The sequence below is a fragment of the Callorhinus ursinus genome, unplaced genomic scaffold, assembly GCF_003265705.2.
Source record: "Callorhinus ursinus isolate GAN/ISIS: 27379988/994484 unplaced genomic scaffold, GSC_fseal_2.0 scaffold19, whole genome shotgun sequence".
NCBI lineage: Eukaryota > Metazoa > Chordata > Mammalia > Carnivora > Otariidae > Callorhinus > Callorhinus ursinus.
In genome coordinates this window covers 4,854,929-4,867,572 of record NW_027397081.1, presented here as the reverse complement: position 1 = coordinate 4,867,572, position 12,644 = coordinate 4,854,929, and the positions used below count along the sequence as shown (strand labels likewise).

The 12,644-nt window shown below is 40.4% G+C and overlaps 1 long non-coding RNA gene across 1 annotated transcript in view; it reads right to left on the bottom strand.

Moving 5' to 3' along the window:
* Nucleotides 1-887: 887 nt before the first annotated feature.
* LOC141374566 (uncharacterized) overlaps nt 888-12,644 on the bottom strand; it is a 17,029-nt gene continuing 5,272 nt past the window's right edge. Inside the window, exon 2 of the long non-coding RNA XR_012381570.1 lies at nt 888-1,063. This is a non-coding gene — a long non-coding RNA (uncharacterized lncRNA). The remainder of the gene's footprint in view (nt 1,064-12,644) is intronic.

Genomic DNA, 12,644 nt, shown 5'->3' with positions numbered 1-12,644 from the left:
TTCTGCATGAAGCCATTATCTCTAATTTAAATAATAATTGTAGTAAAGGCAATTACCATGCTGGAGAAAAGGAAACTTAATTCCATTCTTGATATGGATTCCTGTTTTTATAAGGAATTGTTTTACACAAAATAATAAAAATAAATCATGAAATTAATGTTAAATAGGAGGAAGAATGCTTTTATTACCCTTAAGAAAGTGTTTTTTTATTTTTTTCCTATTTAAATAAGTTGAAGGTATAATGAAGAGCAAATGTAAAGAACCTTTTTTCACACAATTTATATTCCTCATAACTAACTAATGGTAGAAGTGAAATCTTTTCCTGTTTGTATATGTATCCATTCAAGCATGAAAGTATCAATAACTTGTTCCAAATGATCAGTTTACGTAACAGAAATATGTCTCTTTTGTAGCTTAGGAACCGGGTAGGAATAACTTAGAAAGAAGAGCTTGTTTTTCTTTGCGACAAAATGTGTTACTTTGCTTTAGAGCATTGTAACTTGCCACAGTAGAATGCTAACTTGTCACTGATTGCTGTATTCCAGAACATTTGATTGTGACAATCTAACTTTGCCAGTGCTGATGTTTACTTATTTTTCGAGTGTATGAAGAATATTATGATTTCATAAATTGACAATTTTTTTAGTGATGACTATTGACTTCCCTTTAAATCTGGCCAGATTGCACAGAAATTATATTATGTCATTTGTATAATAAGAATAAATATATTGGTTTTTTGTTTTGTTTTGTTTTTGCTGATGGAAAGCTACCAACGGAAAGCAAACAGCAAAGGTGTTCATTTTTGAAATAGGACACCAAATAGAGCAAGAACAACTGAGGAAGAAATTCTGCTAAGATAACTGGAAATCAAGGACACTGAGCATCTATGACCTCATCAGCCTGGAGACAATTAATTTTATTATGGTTCATTACATAACCTCCTGGAAATACAAGTGTCGCGTAAACTAAGACAAATGAAGGAGCAATGGGAACCACGGATGGGGAGCAAGATGAGCATTTTCCTCTGGTAGCTTGAATGCTTTTGGTTTTGAAAGTAATTATCCTGTGGAAAGAAAAATTCAGAAGCAATTAATTGTGATATTTGGACAGGACATTTGCATTTATACTCGAATCAAATTATTTGAAGAACTTTTTGAGGCACTTTTGAACAAAGTTGCAAATGGTGGCTACTTCCTTAAAATGGACAGTGTTTATGGGACATTTTGGGGATAACTCTTTTTTCTTTTTAAAGTTTTTATTTATTTATTTGAGAGAGAGAGAGAGAGACAGCAGGATCAGGGAGGAGGGGGAGAGGAAGAAGGGGACTCCCTGCTGAGCAGGGAGCCCCACAAGGGGGCTTGATCATCCCTGGGCTCAGTAGGTGTCAGGGCTCCATCCGACAGGGGGCTCCATCCCACTCGGGGCTCCATCCGGGACTCCAGGATCATGACCTGAGCCAAAGGCAGACCCCTAACCCACAGAGCCAGCCAGGCGTCCGCTGAGATGACTCTTAATTTCAATACCATCTTTCACTTGTTTTCACACACACAAGTAATGAACACTCTCAGTTGTGCTGTCTCTGAGCAGAGATCCCAATTGTGAAAATGCTCGTTAATGTATTCAGCGGCGCGGTTCCCTAAGATGTTCTTCTGCATGTGGAGCTCAGTTGGCAAACAGTTAAAGTACGCATCAGTTTTCTTTCTAGTCTGGTCATTTCAGACACAGCGTCTTCACTCCTGTTGGCCAGTATTTGTTCTAGATTTGTATTCATGCTGATTCCATGATACCTGCCCCCCACCAATTACCTTATAGTCATCTTGACAATCCCAATATTCACAGGGCCATTTTTCTCTCTCTCTCTCCTCCTTCCTGCCTCTAGGACCTCCAGGACCTGGCTGACAATGTTTTCCAAATATAATTTGCACTGGCCCACTAACTGACAAGAAATTCCTGAGAGCCGATCTTTTCAGTTTGCATGGATGAACATTCTCTTTTAGCTGAGGAAACCAAAGGCAGCAAGCTCACAATCTTTCTCTGATAGAAAAGGGAAATGTATCAGATTGAATGTGAGAGCACGATGTATTCGCTATGAAGTAAGGTGGGATGGTTTTTCTTGAGCAGTGTGGTTTAGAGTCCTTTTCACTGAGTGAACCATGTGACTGTCTTAAGACACCAAAGGATGGATTTTTGTATTCGTCTGTGAAGTACAAGACACAACACTGACCCTGACACAGGAGCAGGCACTTACTGGGTCTTTTAGGGGTTCCATTTTTTAAAACATGGTTTCTGTAGAGGGTAGCTGTTCCTCCTGTTGGTTTATTAATGACTGATGTGCTTTGAAAATTGGTCATTTTAGATGATAGGAAGCTGAAATAGGAAGCTGATGTACTTTATTGACTTGGATTATATTCTTGGATCATATCATAGGCAGATAATATATAGCAAGTGTGCCCCAAACTTGAGTGAAATGGAAAATGGTTGTCTGAATGTGTGTGCGTGTGTGTGTGTGTGTATTTGGAGGGGAGAGATCATGAAGAGACAACATACTGTAGTTTTAATCACATGCAGCCGCTTTCTTGGACAACTGAGGCAGTCTGTTTTGCTGATTTATGTTCTTGGAAATAATGGAGTTTAGAGAGGAATGGGTAGCTGTATAACACTGTCTTAAAGTCACTTCACGGTCAAAAAGTTAAGTTTTTTCAGTGCTTGCCAGAGAAAGTCCAGAGTAAGGTCTTTTCCAATCTGGTCTCTGTTTTCTTATTCCATTTCCCATGATCCCCCAGTATTTATTCTCCTCCCTTGTTTGAACGGTGTATGCAACACACTCTCTCCTCCATGTCCAGTTCATTCATTTCCATCTTTTCAGATATTACCCATTCTTCAAAGGCCCATTTAGGTCTCGTTCCCTTTATTTGGAAATGGGAGTTCATCTTTCTTTTTTTTCTAAAATACTGTAACCTATTTTCCATAGGACCTCTAATCTGGTCCTATTTTGTACAGCCATTTAAGTTTTGATATTATTTAACATTTCCTTATGCTTTTAGAGTGTAAATTCTTCAAAGGTGGGGACCATGCTTTGTCTTTATAATGTCCACTATCCTTAGTTTAATAATGTACTTTAAGTTACTCGCATATGTTGAGTATGAATGGATATGGGTGAATTAACTTAGCCATAAGGGGCATGTGCAACTGGATTAATGCAAGCCTATTTTTACTCCCTGAGAAAACAACCCAGATAACATCCTTTACAAATAATGAGCTAGCCTTTTTTTTTTCCCCTTCTCCCCAAGGGAGTTTTTCTCAGAAACAATCTTCTACAATAGAGCTATGAAATGAGATTTTTACAGTGCTAAGAGCTCTACCTGTGACTAACTATGTGCCTTTGGACCATGGACAGGTCCCTCAATCTCTGAATACCTCTGTTTCTCTATCAACAAATGCAGTAAAGTTCCTTCTTCCCTCTCCTTGACAGCAGACGTTAGAGGGAATAATGAGCCCTACCTTTGCCTTTCTTGTTCTAGTCAAACAGAGAACAGTTGCCAAGATTTCAGGGTCAGTTTTTAAAAAGAAAAAAAAACATTAAAAAGTATTTCATGAGATAATACTGTTCTGCTAAACCATTCGCACATACAGCCTTTGGTAAAAAATTATATGTATAAGGCATATCAAAAGCAAATATTTTATGTGTCTTTCCAAATTATTTTATTTTTTACTAGGTATTCAAAGCTTTAGTTGATAGACAGTTAATGAGCTGAAATATTATACATTTTAAAATCATAGAATAATGCACTACACATAAATCATACTTAAGGTAATAATCTGTACACAAACTTATAGCAGAAAATGACATTAAGATGCACAATTTTCATTTTTCATTTGTAAGCTCTTCATGTCTATTTACTCAGAGTCTGTGTAAATAGAGATAAAAGGCAAGCTTTTCTGAGAACTTTGGAAGGGCTGAGCAACCAGAATCCTAGTTCCCAAACTGGGCAACTACAGATCCCTGGATGCTGTGTTGAATGCACAGGGGTGCAGGGGGAGATATTAAACATTTGAGGGAAACACACCTATACTTAGCATCTGTTGAAAACTGATCAGATTATTAGCTTGAAGTAGTTGATAGTTTAAATACTGGATTGCGCTACATTATTTCACTCACTTCATACATTTGCAAAGCTGGGTTTTTGGAAGTTGCTGTGATAAAAAGCAAAAAGCCACAGGAAAATCAGCATGGAAGAGGAGATGAGGGTGACATTGCTCATTCTCATCCCAAGGTTTGAGAAGTTGTGCAGTCCTCAACTTCATTAATTAGTTTAAATAATTAAATAATTACAATTATTTAAGAATGAAATTTTTTTTTCACTTTACACATATTTTTAAGTGCCGCCCAGTTGTTAGGATATGAATTATTGCTTATTACACTGTTTGGGTGCAGGATACCTTATAAATTGAATTGTTAGTTATTGTTTTGGTCTAGGGTGCTGTTAAAGTTATGTAGAAAACCTGAAAACCAAGAAAATTTCAGATTTCTCTTCTCTGAGATGAAAGTGCAAAGGCTTGGGGCGCCTTTGCCGGTTTAAGCATCTGCCTTCAGCTCAGGTCGTGATCTCTGGGTCCTGGGATAGAGCCCTTCATTGGGCTTCTTGCTTAGCAGGGAGTCTACTTCTCTTTCTCTCCCTCTGCCCTTCCCCACTGCTTGTTGTCTCTCTCTCTCTCTAACTCAAATGAATAGATAAAATCTTAAAAAAAAAAGTGCAAAAGCATTTGGGTTGAGCAGGGATAGGTCCAGTTCATGTCTGCATAACCTGGACAGAGACACAGAGTCACTGGTGGGGTCTTGGTGCAGAGGACGTGGGCTTTGGAGCTCCTGTCTACCCAGTTACATGGTGCTTGTTCAGAACCAAGGAGTTCTCTGCTTCTATGGCCCTGATGAAGCCTTATATTGTGAGTTAGAGAAATGGGACATTTTCTAGTTCACTGTGGTGATACAGATGCCCATCTGTTTTGGTCCACCAAAAAGAGGAATTAATGCTCATTTTGCTCACTCTAAGGAGAACTGTCAGAAATGAGTAAACATATGCTTTATTTAAAAAGTTTCACATCTTTTGGTGGGGAAATGTTTTAGAATTATTTTAACCACTGTTTGTGCTTGAAGTGATCTCTTCCCTCCTGAGGTCACTCATTTCAATATCAACCTTGAAACATTTTCCAGAAATGATTATAACAGGAGTACAAATTGTGATTTCTTAATTTCTTAAATAATTTTTCCTATTGATTATTTTAAGGGATCTAAGTACATTATCATTTAATCATTGCTCGTAATGTTTATATCTAGTGAGAAGGGCACAACATTTCATTCTTAATGGCAATACTTTTAAGAATTCCTGTATTTATATTAAAATTGGATTTTAGAAGAATAGATTCATTGTTTTAAGATAATGATTGAATAATAGATTGCATATTCATGACAAATTGGGCATATTTAAGTAAATGTCTGTTAACATTGACAAGGTTATACCAACATACTCTTACTGATAATTCATATTTATTATTGTTAGCTGTCAGGCTTAATAAGTTGCAGACAGGAAGATATGATTCCTTTCTATAATATAATAAAGCAGACAGAAGAATTAGGTTATGAAAAGACAGGGAGATGGTGAACATCTAACCAAATATAATTGAGTTGAAAAATTTTTTTTTATCCATTTAGTTCTGTGGACCATGTTCATGGCAGCTTTGTGTAAGGAGAAGGTCTTAGGCAGTTAAGGAAGTGATTTGCTGAGGACCTGTGTTCTCAGAAAGGATATGATAGGGAGGGAGAGAAGGTGACCTTATGATGTGTGTGGGGGGAATTTTTCTAGGCACACAGGGTATGTCTGGAATGAAAATGAGTAACTACACAAATAGAAAAATTATAAAATCTTGGGGATTGATCATACCCTGGAGATTTTGATTTAGAGGTGAGGGGTCTGGTCCCAGAGAAGTTAAGCAACTTACTTTTGGTCATATGGCTAGTAATTAGCAGTGCAGCTACTAGAGAGTAGAGCTACTGCACAGATCAGTGGTTTTCCATGACATTTTGTGCCAGGGAATAATGCCAACATGTTAATTGTGTATGCAGTATTTATTTGTAATGCAATAAACCACTCACATTGTGATTTTAATTAATCAGATTTGTTTTTCTCTGTGTTTTTAGGACATTTGAGGACAGTTACAAGAGGCAGGCAGGAAGCATGTTCAGTTTCTAAGCATAGGCTTAGGACTCAGGACTGGAATGATGATTAGTATTTATCAGCTCCATGACCCTGGGGAAGATATTTAAAATCTCTGTGCAAGAATTTTCACATCTGCAATACTGGGATCATACATCCTATGGTGGCATTGAAAAGATTAAATGAAGTGAACGAACAGATCCTGATCCATAGTAGGTTCTCAACAAATTTCAGTTCACCTTGGTTTACATAGATTTGGAAGGCAATGGTTTGGAAATAATTTGGAAGGTAAAAGGTTTGGGTAAAAGGGGGAAAGAGATATTTAGGAAAGTGCGTAAAGGCTAGGGTGGGCCACCACTGAATCGCTTATTGACAAAATATTGCTCTTATTAGACTTCTAAGGACAATTCTGTGGTCTACAAAAACATGTAGAAAATGGCACAATGATTTTGAAATATAGTCTGCACTTAGTATCTGAAAAAGAATCCCAACTTAAGTAAAGTGTAGAGAGCTAATGATGCTGAGGACAAAATGGCTGGGAATTATAGGAGGCATTGACTTCTAGGGTCTTTCTTTAGAGGAGGATAGATTTCTGCAGTGCATGATGGAGAGTGCAGAGCCACTTAGAGCCACTTAAGAAAGAGAGTGTTGTCTGTCAAGGCACCAAAAGACACTGATTACTTTCCCTTTTTCTTACTTTCTTGGATGTAGTAGCATCAAAAAGAAGCAGCCATCCCACTCATAACTCATAAGTATCTTTCTGGTGCAAATTCTACTAAGTGTTGCATTAACTTTATTACTTTCCTTCCAGCTCCAAGCCCCTTTGCCTTTTCTTGTTTTGAGCAACAAGTACTTCATCATTTCAGCATGGTTTTATGATGGCACAGAACCATAGGATGATGGTCTGCATTGTCTTCCATGTGTCCTTTCACATATGAACAAAGCAGATGGTTCTTCTCAAGTTGTTAATGATCCTTAATATTGTTTCACTTACAAAATTATGCAAAAATATGAAGCATGGTATCTCCACTCTTATTTGTTCACAAACTTCCACCAAGAAGGTGTGTTTGCCCTCTTTTCAAAAGAAAAGTGTGAGAAAGTGGGAGGTATAGACAAATCTCATTCGGGGAGATGTGTCCATGGAGTTAAACTGCAGGTGAGGATGTGTGTGTGTGTGTGTGTGTGTGTGAGATTTTCTAGGTTAGGGATACAGAAAAACTTGCATTAGTTAAGAATTCACCAGCTACTACATTTCATTAGAGAACTTGCTTTAATGTTACATGTACAGTTCCTGGGAGGTGCCAGATCTATGTAAAGACTGACTACAGGGAAAGATTTCCTCAGGTTTCTGATATCAGGAAGAACTCTGCTCCACGGAGCACTTATGCAGATGTTGCAACTTTTCTTGCTGGAGACTTAGATGGATGAAAAGAAATTAGGAAAGAGTTTGAAGCTCTGAAATGCGAAGAATTTGGGGGAGTGAGGACTGACTGTAGTTTTATTTGAATTTGATGGAGGTGATTTTTTAAAAAACTACTCTGGGAAGGATGAACATCAAATTAATTGAGAAATGTAAGTGAAAGGAGTTTATAAATAGTGATGTTGTAGATGAAGGTAAGGCACACACAACAGTTTTATGTTTAAAGGGGGACTAGTCACCATCTTAAGGTGGAGAATCTGCTTGCTTTTTAAAAAATATTTTGGAACATTCCTTTTTTATTGAGGTCAAATTGGTATGTAATGTTATATTCATTTCAGGAGTATAACCTATTAATTTGGTTTTTGTATATGCTACAAAGTGATTATTACAGTAAATCTAATTATCATCCATCACCATGCAATTGACCCCCTTCATCCATTTACCTACCCCCACCCGTCTCCCCCTCTGATAACTGCCAATCTGTTCTCTGTATCTATGAGATTTAATTTTTTTCCTTTGTTTTGTTTTATAGATTTCACATATAAGTGAAATCATATAGTACTTCTCTTCTCTATTGGAGTCATTTCACTAAGTATAATATCCTCAAGGTCCATCCATGTTGTTGCAAATGGCAAGATTTCATTCTTTTTTATGGCTGAGTAATATTCAACTATATCTATAACTAACATTTCCTTTATCCACTTTTCCTTTGCTGGACACTTAGGTTGCTTCCATATGTTGGCTATTATAAATAATGATGCAGTGAACATAGGGATGCATTATCTTTTCAGATTAGTGTTTTTATTTTCTTTGGATAAATACCCAGCAGTGGATTAGCTGGATCATATGGTAGTTCTATTTTTAGTTTTTCGAGGGACCTCCACAGCCTTTTCCCTAGTGGCTATACCAATTTACATTCCCACCAGCAGTGCGTAAGGGTTCTCCAAATCCTCTCCAACACTTGTTTCTTGTCTTTTTTGATAATAGCCATTCTAACAGGTAACAGGTATGGTTTTGATTTGCATTTCCCTAATAATTAGTGATGCTGAGCATCTTTTCATGTGTCTGTTGACCACCTGTATGTCTTCTTTGGAAAAATGTTTATTTAGATCCTCTGCCCATTTTTTAATTGGATTGTTTTTTGTTGTTGTTGGTTTTTTTTTTTTTTTTTGCTATTGAGGTGTTTGAGTTCTTTATATAATTGGGTTTTAATTCCTTATCAGATATATGATTTACAAATAACTTTCTCCCATTTAGTAGGTTGCCTTTTCATTTTGTTGATAGTTTTGCTATGCAGAAGGTTTCCTATTTGAAGTAGTCCCACTTGTTTATTTTTGGTGTTGCATTTGCTTTTATTTTATTTTTTTAAAGATTTTTATTTATTTGAGAGAGAAAGTGCATGTGACTGCACAAGCAGGGGGAGCAGCAGAGGGAGAGGGACAAGCAGAATCCCTGATGAGCAGGGAGGCTGATGTGGGGCTTCATCCCAGGACCCTGGTACCATGACCTGAGCTGAAGGCAGATGCTTAACTGACTGAGGCACTTAGGTACCCCTTTTGCCTTTGCTTTTAGAGTTAGATCCAAAAATTCATTGCTAAGATGTCAAGGAGCTCACTGTCTATGTTTTCTTCTAAAAATTTTATGGTTTCAGGTCTTCTATTCACATCTAATCCATTTAGAGTTAATTTTTGTGTATGGTGTAGGATAGTGGTCTAGTTTCATTCTGTTGCATGTGACTGTCCAGTTATCCCAACACCATTTAAATGTCCATTCCCCACTGTGTATTCTTCGCTTCTCTGTCATAAATTAATTAACCATGAGAATCTGCTTTCTTAATAAGGAATCCTTTCCAATGCTCAATCAATCTGAAATGAGTCCTCAGGTGCCCTCACCAGCCTCATAAACAAACCAAGTACATTCCTGTGTTTTCCTTTTCCAGTAGGAGACTGTGCTTTAAGGAATTTATTGAAGCATGATACATCCAGCAGGACTGGACTTGTGGCCATGAGTTTGTGCAAGGTTTTTTCCCTAAAATCAGAGCACAAACTCTTCATTTTCAGTGGACCATTCTTTGCTAAGGTGTTATTATTCCTTATAGGAGGCCTAAGGCTTTTTTTTTTTTTAGATTATGATAATAGCTTGTATTTCCTTTTGAGTATAGAACATAGCATTCTTCATATTGAGAGCTTTTGAACCATAGTCCTACACAGAAATACAAAGGAAACTCTTGAAAGTAATGCAGATGATCTACTGTCTATATTTAGACCTCCATTTGTTTATAGTTTAAAAATCAGTGGGAAAATCACGATGAAAGGCAGGGTAATTTATACAGAAAATTGTAAGACCACTTCGTCTGGCTAGGTTCTGTAAAGAGTCTTTGATTCAAATGGTTCACACAAAGCAGAAATGTCCCAATGGTTCAGAGTTCTTTCTGGCAATAAACTTCCAGTGTAAACAGGAAGACTTCTCAGGCCTCTTGTGGATTTTAGAAACAAATCATACTTGTTGCTGTTGTACTCAGTCATTTTCACTTTGAGACAGGAGTTGGAAAGTTTAGGAAATGTTCTGGTTTTAAGTTCGATGTATAGGTATTCACCATTACCATAAAAGAACTTGTGTGCTTGTGCATGCACTCAGAGCAGTAGTTCAGTAGAAGAATGTGAAGGGTATGTTATTTAGTATCCTTAATAGAAGCTCTAAAATCCTGTGACTCTGAAGAACTGGCCAATTACATCATCATTACTAAAGAAGAGAACTAAGAAGTACAATTTATGCTGTGATAGATACCACATAGCAAGATTATTAAACAGTTTCTCCCAAGTTGGAATAATGTAATTTTCAAAGGAACCATCCATTGTATTTCAGAAAAAGGACCAGAGAAACTTTTTCACAAAATCGATGACTATTCTTGATAATAAAAAGTATAATTTGTGTCATTTTCAGTAGAAACAAATACATATAGGATTAAAGGAAGTAATGGAAAAATCAACAGGAGATACATGACACAATCAAAATAATCATAGTAATAATATTATGTATAATTATGTATAATAATAACTATAATTCTAATAATATTATTATTTTAAAAGAGAGGCCTGGATTTCCCATGCTAAGAGAACCTATGCAGTTAACAGTTTATTCAGCAGGTTAGGAAAGAATATATATATTTTTGGAAGGGACGCATGTGAGAGCACGCACTTTTTATAAGCTTAATGCCTATTTAAAATCTGAGAATAAGGGCTGTCTCTGAATTAACTGAGTGGATGTTTCCAAAATATAAAAGGAAACCTCAATTAGAATTTCTGTTTATTTGGGTCCTCATAAACAATTGGGAAGAATTAGAGTTAAAAGCACACTGGGGTTGGGTATAGAGTAAAGTTGTGTGTGTGTGTGTGTGTTTAAATAAACACAGCAAACACATTCCTCTGCTTTCACCTTGAAAGAACCAATCCTTAAAAAACAAAAACAAACAAAAACAAAACAAAACAAAACACTTTGGCATCTGTATCCTTGAGGAGCTAAAGCTGGAGCCCCTGAACTTTTCTTTCCAGAGGAGTGGAGAAGGTGGGGAAGGTGCTCATCTGCTTTGCTGCAGGGGGACGCACAGCCTGGGACCCCTCTTTTGGTGACACTCTTATTTGCCCCTTCTTCCCATCCCTTCCCCTAATGTCAGAACAAATCCGAGGCTTTTCTGGAGCTAAATAAGCAGGCGCAGTGGGGCCGGGGGCTGAGAGCGGCTGCTGGTTTGCCATGAGGCAAGCTTTGTGGAATGAAGGAGCTCCACCGCAAACTGGCGGCAAGAGATGTGCTCGCGCCCTGGTGAGAGTCTGTCCCTGGGCTTGAAAAAGCCTTTCTCCCCATTCTCCTTAAGCTTTCGGAGCAGCATTTGCAGCCCAGTGCAAACAGATCGCATATTTGGCGCACAGAGCAGGGAGAAGGAGAGGCATGGAATCAGTCCCCGGTGTTCCCCCCGTCCGGGTCTTGGGTAGTGGAGTCTACAGAGGAACTGTCCCCCAGTCCGCGACGCCGGCCAACGCGGCTGCAGGTGGCAAGCGGAGCTGTCCAGCACCAGTGCGGAGCCGGCGGGAGCCCCGGGCCCCGCGCGCCCAGCCCGCGGACGCTCAGCAACAGGGCTTTCGCCCAGCAGATGCTGTCCTCGTTCGCTGCCTCCCGGCCCTGGGCTCGCTGCGAGCCCACGCGGCCTCGACCCAGGCGAACGCTCAGCTCCACGAGAGGCTCCAGCAGGATGGGTGCCAACACATTGCCCCTTCCTTTCCCTTCCCTTGTAAGCGTCTCCTCTGGAATGGGCGGGCTGGACCCACTGGCCTTCCCCCTTCGCCTCAGAACTTAAATAAACTCGTTGGAAGGCAGGGGACGGACAGCCATGGACCCTAACTCCCCACTTCGCGCCCTCAGGCTTCCCCGAGGTGGCTCCAGAGGGAGGTCTCCGGCCCTCGCCCCGCGCCCCTCTCCCGCACAGCGCCCAGCGCCGCCCGCCTGCTCGGCGGCTGTCTCTCCCGCGGCCGAGGGGGCTGGGGCGTTCGGGGCTGGGGCCCTCTGGCCTGATCCAAGCCGCCGTGCGCTCCTCCTCGGAGGAGGGGGACGTGGGAGCGGGGAGGGCGCACAGAGGACGGCAACCAAGTGTCCTCGTTGCTCCTGAAACGTGGCGACAGGCGAGGCAGAGACTCGCAATGAGTATGATGGCGACACGTGATGCCGGCGGAGGGAGCGCACGGGGGGGGGCGGGGGGAGGACGATAAAGGGAGAAGGAGGGAGGCGGGAGGCGCGGGGCGGGAGGAGAGAGGGGAAGGGGGGCGAGATCGGCGCGCGGGCGGCCGCAGCTCTGCCTCCGGGACCGCACGGGCCGCAGCCCCGCCGCCCCGCCGCCCCGCCGCCCGCGGTCGCACGCTCGCAGCCTGCCCGCGAGCCGGAGCGCGGCGCACTGCCAGGCGCCCAGGCGAGCGCAGAGGCGGCGCCGCGCGAGCAGCAGCGGAGGCGGCGGCCCCCAGCCC